At 35.7% G+C, this 13,264-nt stretch overlaps 1 non-coding gene across 1 annotated transcript; it reads left to right on the top strand.

The window, feature by feature from the left end:
• The first annotated feature begins 13,157 nt into the window (after window positions 1-13,157).
• Window positions 13,158-13,264, top strand: LOC131759085 (U6 spliceosomal RNA). Its single transcript, XR_009336413.1, has one exon. It is a non-coding gene; the product is annotated as a U6 spliceosomal RNA (small nuclear RNA).

Below are 13,264 nucleotides of genomic sequence, written 5' to 3' on the forward strand. Positions count from 1 at the left end.
CCTGGGTCTGTGTAGTTATTCTGGCATTGGTCCCAGTCAGGAGCCAGGGTTCATAGGGGCTAATTGGTATCCTGGGGCCATAGGAGCTTCCTAGGGCCATGGGAGCCCATCAGGAGTCTGGTGCCATAGGAGCCTCCCAAGGCCGTGGAAGCCAGCCAGTGCTGAGGTGAGCTGACATCCTGGTTGGCAAGAGCCTGCTAAGACCCTGGTGCCAGGAGAGCCACTCATTGCTGGGATGGGCCAGGAGCCTAGGTTTACAGGACCTTGCTGGGATCCTGGGGCCCCAGTATCACCCAGGCCATGGAAACTTGCTGGCACCTTGGTGGACTGGGAGCCTGTAATTGCTGGAGACCTCCAGCATCCTAGTGTTGTGAGACTCACATGTGGCCAAAGGAGCTAGCAATTGTCAGTGAAAGTTGGGGGCCTTTGTTCATAGTAGCCTGCAAGGAGACACCTAATGCCATGGGAGTTGGCATGATGTTGGGGTGGGCTAGCTTTGGGGTCCATGGTGAAGTAGATGCTCACTTTCCTCTCCTTCCTCCATGGGATGGGTGTCTCTCTCTGCACTGGGCTACACTGGCTTGGGGGATAGTTATTGGGGGTAATGTGAATCTATCATTCTTACCCTCCTCAATGCATCTTTTCTTATTTCTGTGCCTCATCTACATGCTATAATCTCTTGCCTGGGATCCTTAACTATTGTGAATTATTTTTACACCTGGATAATTTTCTAAATTGATGTTGGGGGGCTGCCTGGGAAGACAAAAAAGCACTAAAAACTCCTATGCCACCATTTTGCTGATGTCACTCCTCAAGCAATTCTTAAGGAAGAAAAAATTGTGAAATGTTATCAAGACTTATAAAACTATTGCTGTTAGTGATGTAAATGATGGGAGGACTAAAAAATGAAAGGACAAATATAAGCAACATACATATTAAGAGCATAAATATATTAGTACATTCTGGAAAGTTAAGAAAAATGAGGTTAGATGAATGTGATATTTTTCTTTATCTTAATATTTAAATACTTGAAGGTGTATTTAAGACAAAGTGTTTATGCTTTTCAATGGGTCAAGATAAAGTAGAACACCCATCATTCAGTTAGCCTTCTTCCAAATTACGTATAGAAACCAGAATCATTGACATAATTAAATTATCTTGGGAAATGTAAAACAATCAGTATACTGCTTCAAATGTGATCAGCAGTGATCACACAAGCAAGTATAAGCATCTTTTTAATACTTGAAAAACTCATTTATTTCACCCATTACAAATAGAAATATTTACAAATATTTAAGGGGAAAGTATCTTTTCAAAATTATGCAACACATCTAAGATTTATTGTCCTTTAAGACCTATACATAAATGAACCAGATTTTTACAAATACATGAATGCATTTTTATCTTTTAAATGACTAATGAGCTATGACAAACACTTGGAAAGAGTAGACAAAATAGAGATAGAAAAATAATAAATGTTTATGAATAAAGGATAAATATTATGTTCAATAATTAATTGTAGATAAATAGTTGAGAAATAAAGACTGAAATGGAAATTAGTATAGCATATTCTGACCTCTGTTAACCATTGAAAACCTACCATACAAGCATATTTTCCATTTCTTATTTTAATTCTTCATCTGTAAATCCATCAGAAGGAGACTACGTAAGAGCATTGCAATACAAATCATGGCATTAGATCGCAGCTCATCTACCAACCAGCCCTGGGAGCCTGGTCAAGCACCTAAACCTCTCTCAGCTTTCTTTCCTTCAGTCCTTTTAATTCAACAACTATTTCTTGAGAGTGTATGGACTAGATTCTCAGACAACACAGAACACTTGCTGTCAAGAAAGTTCCAGTTCATTTAAGGGGAAGATGAGGATATTATATGCCTACCTGTAAAGAGACTTTGATCACATTTCCCATCAGCTGTTACTGCAGGTAAAGATATTTCTCAATGTAATGATTCATGCTCTGGACACTCATATGGCCAACAAAATTGCTAAGAATCACTCCCATTATCTTAGGAAAAATACTTCGCCTCTCCAATTTTCAATCACCTGATCTATAGAGTAGTCATGATGATAACTATCTTGTTCTCTTGTAAGAACTAAAACAAGCAAGAATCTGTATATAAAGTACACAGAATATTGTCTGCTACTAAATATAACAGATTTTATTAGTAATATTTCTTCTTCATCATCATCACCACCATCACCACGATCCTCATCATTGTAACTATTTTTTTCTTTGAGTCAAATTTGGTTGATGAAACTTGCTAATCCAAAATAATTATTGAATCATCTAACAAAATCTTGGTTCTGCCAATGAACAGCAGTGTGACATTGGGCATGTTATTTACCTATTGATTACTTTACTGTGTCTCAGTTTTCTTGTTTTCAAAATAAGGATGGTAAGATCACTGCACAGAATTGATGGAAGTGTTAAATGAGATACAGATTTCTCTTGCTATTTGAAAGTAGAGCATTTCTACGAAAACGTTCAGAAGTTTAAATGGCATAAAAGGAAGAAGCAATTACCTTAGGGCATGTCTTGCTAATGCATGCAAAAAATAAATTGAGATAAAGCACAGATGCTCACAGACACAGTTCAAAGCTGTGGCAGCTTGATGCTGAGAAGCAGAGTATAGTTCCTCAGGAAAGAGTTTGGTGGTGCCCCTCTCACCACTGGAACATGCGCTGCCTCTATAAGGGCTCACTGAAAAACAAATGCTGGATGCTGGTTTTGCTTTACACCTTTTTTCATAAAGTGAAAATGCTCTTCAGATTTATTTTGTTAGCAAAAACAGGTCCTAATGTAGGTCTTGTAAAAGTTAAGTAACATAGAGTGAACTTTCTGAAAAGTGGAGGATACTGTAATACTTATTACTGACCACAGTTTCAAACACATTGTAAGTATTCAGGAAAGGTATTTTATTATTACAAATATTGATATTAAATGTGTTCCTTTCTTCCTTCATTTATTCTTTTTTGAAAAATAGTAAAAACAATGGTAGTTATTACTATTAATAGTGATAGTATATTTATTAGCAGCATGAAATGCTGAAACTTCTTAAGGAAGGGACATGGAATTAATAATAGTAGTCATTAAGTGAGGTCATGAAAATGGTTACTGTAATCTGAAGATGGGAGAGGTATGCTTAGGTTGAGTTGTCCCTTTATTACTGATGTGGAATTTCTTACCAAACTGATGAGGATATTCTACCAGGAAGAGTATACTTTCCTCAGAAAATGACCCCCTAAGATGGACAGACTGTAGATTACTCAATGAAAGGCCTAGAAATGTCAGTGGGGTTGGGAGAAAATCTGAGGATTTTGAAAAGCAATCAGTGAAAAAAAAGTGACAGTTCATGCTGGATGGAGAAGAAAGTAATACTGTCTGTACAGTGAGGAAATAGAAAGTATTTCTGGGAAGTAAAAATCCACTGATGGTATGAGGCAGCTGTGTGGAGCCTGGGAGACTGTGAAGAGTGTCAAGACCATCAACATGAATAAATTGGAGGTCAGGAGATCATGCTGCTCATCAGTCAGTGTCACTGGTGATGAATGTTTCCAGGGGAAAGGTCAGTTGATGAGCGGGGACTAGAGTATTCTAGGGAACAGTGCTCTTCTGTTAAACAGGAGGCTCTTGGAATACTGACATGTGATCATTAAACCTGTCACATCAATGAACAAGGGCCAAAATCAAATCAGAGTGGAGACTCCAAGAATTTTGATAAACTAAAAAAACCAGATTAAAATTACATGCCTTTCTACTGAACTATTACTTTTAGATATTTATGTAAAAATACCAATTGCTATTTTAAAACATACCACTTTTTAAAAAAAATAAGTACTTGATATCTAAAAAAATGTAAAATAAGCCAACTTTTTGTTTTCTTTTCTTATTGTTCAGATATTTCTAATGAAAGTAAGCTTGTAGAGCCATAACCAGTCAATCTCAAGTCAAGAGCTCTGCTAACAAAAGACAATGCCAGGAATTAAACAAGGCTCATTTTTAAATGGCTGCCTATTACTTGTTTGAATGAGACTGACAATTTATGGAGTCAGAGTGGATGTGTTAACTCATTTTTAGATCAAGTACAAATATAGTATCAGGCCAGGTGTGATGAGAAGAATGGGCTGGAATCACACAGATTCAGTTTTAAGAATTGTTATGTGTGTGACTAAGTGTACATTATTTAATTTTTCAGAGGCACAGTTTCTAAAGCTGAAGAATGGGCACAATAATCTACTTCAGATTTGTTATTATAAATAAGTAAAATAATGTGTATATAATATCTAGTAAAGTGAGAGGCATCAGTTACGTCAGCAATAAATGACTATGTGTTTGATTATATGTATGTATATGTCACAAAATTTGGCCTTATCTTAAATCTTAATACTGACTTGGTGCATGAAGTTCATTCTTTCAATGAATATATATTGAGTCGCAGATACTGTTTAGGTGCCAGAGACATAGCAGTGACCCAAATAGCCAAAGTCTCAACCTCATAGACTTTATATTCTAGTGAGAGGGAGGCAGATGATAGACAAGTACTAACACAGTGTGTGTGACAATGCTAATCAAGGTCCAGGAGCTGCAAATACTGTCAGAGCAAAGGTGGAAAGGACTGTAAATTTAGAAATATGTGATAAATTGTGGATTTTAAAGGGAGTGGCCAACAGTGAAAAGATAAACTATGTGTAAAGACATGGAGATGAGCAAAGGAGCTGTGTAGGTAACAGGAGGAGCACATTTCAGGAAGAGGGAAGAATCTGTGTAGAGACTTTGAGTCGGGATATGCAAGGAGAACAGCGTGGCTGAAGGAGAATGAGCAAGAATGACTATAGTAGGGAAAGGGGCAGAGGCGCAGCAGTGACTGGATCATACAGGACTTTGGAGACCATATGGGGGGCTTTGCTTTGTACTCTGAGGAATATGAGAAGCCATTGGCAATTACCAGTAAAGGAGTGACAGGAATCGACTGAATGTTCCAATTACTCTTTTAAGTATGTTTCCAGGAATCTCTATTTTAAAATTCCCACAATACCCAGTGAAGAAGTTGCTGTTCTTATTGCCACTGTCAAGCAAGGAAATGGAGGCTCAAGGACGTGAGGTAATTGACTAAGTACATGTGTTTAGTTTGTGGTTGAGATGGGTTTCAAATCCAAGCAGATTTAGCCACACATTCTGCTTTATTATTATTATTTTTTCTTCACTTTCAGTTGTGTCCATCCTATTCCTTGCTGTGTCTAGTCTACAAGTTTGTTCTGTAATAGTATTTTATGTTAATTTCTTCTACTTTATAGTCTCTATAGTCAACCCATTTCCTCATTTTAGCACCTTATTGTGAAGGGCTTATTTATATATTTTAGATTAGAATCTTAACAAGTTCCAAACTTTAATTAAACATTCTTTAGGAAAGGTACAATTTTCTTTGGGTTGTCTTTTAGCTCTTCCAGACTATATTTTTTCTTAGTCCTTTTTATGTCATTTTTCTTTACTTTCTCTCTTCTTTCCTTCCCTCCCTCCATTTCTTCTTCTTCCTCCCTCCCTCCCTTCCTTCCTCCTTCCCTCCTTTCCTTCCTTCCTCCTTCCAACTTCCTAACTTTTTTAACTTCCTATCTCTTTTTTTTTCTGACTTAATTAAGGTACTTCTCATGTTTTATGTCATTTATCCTTCTGTATTTTTGGTTATACACCTCTCTCCCCTTTTTTTCCTGTTTATTCATCCTAAGACAATGTCCAACTAATATGATGTTGCTTACCACACCAAAGAATGGTCTCCAGCAACAAGCACTTAGAGGCTTATTAGAAATGCATCACCACAAGCTTTGTCTTAAGATTTATATTTTTGCTGGATCCACAGGTGATTCATAGATACATTAATGTCTGAGAAGCATGTTTCCTTCATAGGATTTGTCAGCCATACTCACTGTCCACTGGAGTTTTAGTTAGAAGCTGTTTCTCAGATTAACAGTTGCAGAAAAGTTCAATTTCAAAGATGAACCCGATAGCCATTATCAAAAAGAAATTTATCTGATGTCACCCATATAGCAGAGTAGCAAATCTAGCCTCCATTCTCCTCAAAGATCAACAATGACACAGCTATCCATAAGTGAAAATAGTTCTTAGAGAGTTCAAATATCCATTTTAAGCAACAGAGTGAGACAAAAAAACCCTGAGAATAACCACACCAAAAGGGAAGGAAGAATGAAACAATTATAGATGTAGAAAATTCTGAACACTGCACAAATAACTAATAGAAAAATTCAGTAAAGTTTTTGGGTATGAAATGAAAATACAAAAGTCAGATGCATTTCTATACACTAACAATGAACTATCTGAAAAAGATATAAAGATAATAGTTCCATTTACATTAGCATAAAAAACTATAAAAATTTTGGAATATATTTAACCAAAGAAATGAAAGATCTGTATACTGAATCCTATAAGACACTGATGAAGCAAACTGAAGGAGACACAAATAAATTAAAAGATATCCTAAGTACATGGGTCAGAAGAATTAATATTGTTCAAATGTACATAATACCCAAAGCCATCTATAGATTCAATGCAATCTCTATAAAAATTCCAATGTAATTTTTCACAGAAATAGAAAACAGAATACTAAAATTTGTATGGAATCACAAAAGACCCCAAATAACCAAAGCAATCCAGAGAAAGAAGAATAAAGCTGGAGGCAGCACACACTCTGATTTTAACATGTATTACAAAGCTGCAGTAATCAAAACAGTATGGTACTGGCATAAAAACAGACACATGGACCAGTGGAACAGATTTTAGAAATAAACCCATTCATACATAGTGAACAAATATTGTGAAGGGAGACAAGATTACTCAATGGGGAAAGGATAGTCTCTAATAAATGGTTTGAGGAAAATTGATTATTCCCATGCAAAAGTATGAAATTGGACTACTGTCTTACACCATTCACAAAAGTTAACTGAAAATACATTAAGGACTTAAACATAAGACCTGAAGCCATAAAACTCTTATAAGAAAACATAAGGAAAAAGCTCCTTGATATTGTTCTTGGCAATAACTTTTGTATGTGACACCAAAATCTCAATCCACAAAAGCTAAAATAAACAAGTGGGATTATATCAAACTAATAAGTACAACAAAAGAAACAACAATGTGACAAGGCAACCTATGGAATGTGTGAAAATATTTACAAATCATATATCTGATAAGGGATTAATATACAAGTTATATAAGGAATTCATATAACTCAATATTTCATCAAATAATTGGATTAAAAAATGATAGGTTACCTGAATAGACATTCTTCCAAAGAAGTCATACAAGTTGGCAACAAGTATATGAAAAGGTGATAAACATCACTAATCTCAGGAAAATGCAAATCAAAACCACAATGAAATATCACTTTACACCAGTCAGAAAAGGCAAGTGACAATAAAGATTCACAAGACTGTGGAGAAAAGGGAACTCCTGAGCACTGTTGGTGGTAATGTAAATTAGTACAGTCAAGATGGAAAACTCTATGGAGTTTCCTCAAAATCTTAAAAGTAAAACTACAAAATGATTCAGCAATCCTACGGATGGTATGTATCCCAGGGAAATAAAATAACAACAACAAACAACAAAATGTTAATTATATGAGGTGAGGAATGCATTAAATACCCTTATTGTGGTAAATATTACTCAATATATACATGTTTCAAATCATCACATTGTACACCTTAAACTTACACAATGTTATATGTCCATTATATCTCAAAAAACCTAGGAAAACAATAAGAAATTTAACTAAAGGAGCCATGCTAAATAAAAGTGGGATCATTTTCTACCCCCATTCCCTCATTTTGTTCACATAGAAACATGAATTTCATAAGTTACACTCCACAGCTTGCACTAGCTCTGGAATGCTTTTGGATTTTGCTTCCCTATATCTTTTTTTCTTCTTCTGGAAATGCACGTTTCAAAGATCCAATGAGCCACAGTTAGTTCCTACCTCTCATTTTCCTTCTTATCCTGATTTTGTAAGTGGAAGTCACTAAATATTCTTAGAATGAGAAGTATTAAAGGGAAGGAAGAATGCTATATTCTATCCTTTACAAAGTATATCCAGTTCTTCAGTCTCTGAGACAAGGGCAGAAAATGAAGGAAAACTAGCATCTCCTCCCCTCCTTTTAGCCCAGTGGGTTTACTCCATTTCTGATGGCAAATAATGCATTGGAAACCAGCTGTGCTTCTTAGGTCACTGCTATAATTAGAAAATCTTTCCAGATTCTGACAAAATAAAACTCTGAGAATTAATTTTCAGTGTTCTTATGAGATGCAGAGAAGTTAAAATACCTGCCCAAATTTCTAAGTGATATAGGCAAGAGCCAAAATGATTACACACACACACACACACACACACCACAGAAACACATACCCGCACAGAATGAGTTCCATCTCATGCCTTTATACTAACATGCTGTACATGATTTAAGCAAAATCTGAGGAATACCAACATGAGTACTGTCCAATGACATTAGTATCATTCTCCATTTCATATTTCACTGATGTTTTTGCAGCTGATGTGGTGCCACATCTTCTAATTACATTCCCAGTTCTCAGTCACTGTGAATATCTATAGATCACCTTCTTTTCCTAAATTGTGGCCTCTGTGTGGTTAAACCTGCTGCCCTCTCCCTTAAGTCCCAGCTGTTTGGATCTTGCTGTGAGAGATTGTGAGCGACTGGGTGCTGGACAGCTGCAACATCAAGTTAAAAAGAAAAGACCAGCACATGTCTTTGCTATTGAAATCCTTGGTTTGTTCATGTGTTGTATATGAGCACAGGGAATACATATTTCTCGTTCCTAAAGATTTGAATGTCTTATTTTTGTCTCATTTTGTGGGACCCTACACTTACAGAGTGTGGAGCAGCATTCATCTTATAAAGTCAGAAATGTTCTTGGTTTAATCTAAATAATTTAATTGCATTCATTTTTGCACATTTTTAAGCCACAATAAAATTATTCATAGATATGAGTCCAGTTGTTCTGTGTTTTCTAGGCCACCATTACTTGCCTTTTGCATACAGTATCTTACTGTGAGTTCTGTAAGTCTTATAGATCCTGAAACATTCAAGGACTAGAAATAGCAGATGAGAACTTGGGGGGCATTATAACAGCTAAGTCATTATTTTACTTGGACAATTTAACTTAGTCAAACCAAATAGTAACATAAGATGAAACCCATGTGTATTCAATTGCCAAAATGTCTGTTTATTTTAAACAGCTTTTATTTCCTTTAATAACACTTCTGGAATATCACTTATAGCATATTCATTTTTTTAACTGCAATATTTTTAGTTTTGAATGTCCTGAAGATATTACAACTAATTAGTCCTCTGAGCATATTGATTATATTCATTTACATTTCATAGATCTAAAGATCTAAAGAAAGGAAAAAATATTGGTGGAAGGTTATTTAAGAATACTGCACAGAGAAAATGAACAAAAATGAAAACAGTTAAAAATAATCAAATGCTCAATGTACACTGTTACTGCCAACAATTTTAATACATTTTAGGAGAAATCATTCTGTTCTTAAAACTGTGCCTACAGATATTTTTCTCCCTTCAGTAATTATCTTTTATTTTTCCAGCAATTTAACATGGTGAATATGTTAATATTACTAACTTATCCTAGGCTTGCCCATTATGCATGAACTATCTCTAAAAGGGATCAGATCTGCAAAAATCTCATCCTCAGACCTGTTTATAAATTACGAAGTGTTATGGATCAATTCAACAAGCACTTAAGGTTAATTAATGAATCCAACAATGATGTTGCAGTGGGTATTATATGCCAGGCATATTTGTTAGACTCTAGAGAGTCAGAAATGAAATGGCCATTAATCTGAGCTCACTGACAACTGAATGAGATAAGAATGTTATGGTATTGAGGTAGCAAGGCATAAATATTTTTATTATGCATAAAGCCTAAATCTGGGACTGTGATGCATACAAAGAAGTATTTATTTATTTATTTATTACCTATGGGTAGTTTACAATCCCAAAGGGTAAATTAAATTTGTGACTTATTTGAAGAAAATTGATTTTTCCTCCCTAGTAGATCCTCTCTCCCTACTGAAGGGGAAGAAAACCATATTTCCAAGGCATAGTCAGTAAATTGGTATCATTTTTGTTGTTTTGCCTCAGAATGTCAGTATTTTTGAAGAATAGATGGTAAATGGTTTAAAGGGGGAAAATCATCTTAGTTTGCTGGCTTTGTCTTTTATGGGAAGACAATGATCTTACTGCATTTTGGTATGCTTATCCATCGGATAAATGTAATCCCCTTTTGAAGAGCTCTTTCTTTAAAGGGGTTTGGTATTTCTGGTATCAATCATCAGCAAAAGATATGGGACTTCATTCACTTTCTATTGTTGTTGTAACAAATTACCACAAATTTTGTGGGCTAAAAAACCAGAAATTGATTATCTTAACTGTTCCAGAAGTACAATGTCAGAAATGGGTCTTAGTGAGCTAAAATCAAGGTGTCAGCAGGGCTACATTTCTTCTGAAAGTTTTAAGAGATATCTGGTCCTTGCTTTTTCCAATCTAGAGATGGCTGCCTTTCCTACTTTGTAGCCACTTCCTCCAACTTCAAAGCCAACAACACAGTATATTAAAATCTCTCTCTGGCTCTGATTTATTCTTCTGCCTCAGAATCTTCTTCTGATTACCTTGAGCCCACTTAGATAATACAGGATAATATCTTGATCTTTAAGTAAGTAAAGATTAGTAAAATTAATTACATTTGCAACTTAATTGTCCATTGCCTTGTAACCCAACATATTCAGAGGATCTAGGGATTAGGATACAAACATCTTTGGGGAATCCTAATTCTTCCTACCACAATGGTTTGATCAAGAACGTCTGGGTTCCCTTCTCTTGGATATGAATTTCAGCTGGTTTTGGCAGAATCTCAAGTACTCCTGTATAACCACCAGCAAAGATTATTATAGAGATGTAGAGCATGGTATATGAACCAGGTAAAAGGGTCCCTGTCTGGATCATGAAGTGAAGAGAAGTTAAACTTATCTTGATACTATCTTGAACTATTTACCTTTTTTCATTCCTGAACACTTATCAAGGCCTTGTCTTCCTTCTTCCTCATAGTTCTGGTCAAGTTTGCAGTTAGTAATGAGTCCAAATTTGGGCCTTAAGAAGACAGCAGTAACTTGATGCCTAAGCGGTACTTATTTACTAAGGAATAGGTCATTCTTGGGGAATAATCTTTGAGATTATGAGTACAAACATTCATCTACAAGTGCCATTGTTCATCTCTTGTTGTTATTGGAGAAAGTTGGCTTGATTTTTATTATGGCATCTTTCTTTACATGGAGTAGTACAAAAATTAGTCAAATGTGATTTAAAAAATAGCTAACTTAGTATAGAAAGCCTCATAAAGCAATGATTTCAAAGTACTATGAAGTGAGGGTAAAGAAGCTTTGTGGCAAGAAAGATACTCAGTGAGGACATCTCTGATGTTTCTCTTTTCAGTTCTATTCATGGATATACTTACTTGATGCACTGACATGACTATCATGGTCATTGGGTCATTGTTCCCAATTCCTCACTTGATTCCCTATATTAGAATTGTGTATCCATGTGCTTTGTCATATGACTATGTAGTACTTCCTGATGTGACAGAATGTGTGTTGCTCTCCTTGTGATGTTGGACTTGGCCACTTTACTTACTTTCACTGATGCCATGTGGATGGGATTGGCAGTATGTGGGATATGTACCTACACTTTAAGAGACCCTGCATGTTTCTGATTATTTTCCTGGCTCCTGGACTTTCCATGAGACATATGTGCTCCAGCTAGCCTCTGGTCTAAAGAGAGTGAATGACATATGGAACAGACCTGAGCTCCACCCACACCCTGCAGCTCATCCCTTGCAGACATGTAGTCATATGAGCAAAAAACAAAAGTTTGTTTCATTAGTCACTGGGATTTTGAGGTTATTTGTTATGAACTATTATAAAAGGCCATATTCAATTGCTACAGTATCCAAAATTGTACTGAACATTTTTGTTGACTGTATCATCTTGTTCTCAGTTACAAAAATCTAAATGAATCATTCTTGACTCCACTGTTTTCCTCAACTTCCATATATAATCAGTCAACCAGGTCCAATAAATTACCCCTATTAAATTTCTCCATAATTTTTCTTTACTCACTAATTATATGCCACTGCTTTAGTTCACGTCAGCATTATTTCTCTCCTTGGTAATAGGAGAGGTAACAGCACCAGCATCTTAGATTCCTCCATCTCAAGCTTCCCAATCCATGCTTCAAAATGATCTAGAGTAACTTTCATAAAATGAGAGTCTAAGAGTGCCAGACTTCTGAAGAGAATATGTAACTGTCTCTGTATTCCCTATACAATGAAGGGCAAATGCATTGTGGTGGCATGCTCAGCCCTTCATCATCTGATTTCTGCTTATCTGATTACCATGTCATTCTCCCATCTATATCCTATGCCTGATAAGTCCCTCAGAAGTCCAATCTGAAGTGTCTTGATATGTCATATATTTGTCTCAGTTTGGTCTTTTTTTTTAAAGACAAAATTTCTTTGTTAGGAATGAATTGACTTCATGCTTTCATAATGATCAATTTGGCATGCTCTAACCTCAGAGCTAACAGAAGTCCTTACATTAGTAAAATATTTCCTGACTTTCTCTCTCCAGGCAAAATCTGATGCTCCATTCTTGGCTCTTATAAACCCTTGCACAGACCATGACTATAGCACTTATATTATTGTTTTAGAACAGGCAGCATATCTATAGCCACTATAAAATAGTGAGCTGTTATTCTTTATGATCCTAGTCACCTAAACAGTGTCTAATAGATTGCTTAATGCATTCATTTTCTCATTCATTAAAAAAATACTAATGAGGACTCTGTCTAATAGGTGATGGTTTATGCACTGGGAATAAACAGTGAATGAAATGAACAACATACTTCTACTACTTCCGTAACTACAGTGTAAAAGCACAGTATTAAACATATTCCATATATATTACCTGATTTACTTCTCTTAGACATTCTCAAAATTATATAGCATCCTTACTCCACATGTAAAGACTCTAAAACTCAGAGTCATGCTCCCTTTGGCAACACATACACTAAAATTGGAACAATAGAGAGAAGATTAACACGGCCCCTGTGCAAGGATGACATGCAAATTTGTGAAGCATTCCATATTTTT

Source organism: Kogia breviceps, chromosome 6 (genome assembly GCF_026419965.1).
Source record: "Kogia breviceps isolate mKogBre1 chromosome 6, mKogBre1 haplotype 1, whole genome shotgun sequence".
NCBI lineage: Eukaryota > Metazoa > Chordata > Mammalia > Artiodactyla > Physeteridae > Kogia > Kogia breviceps.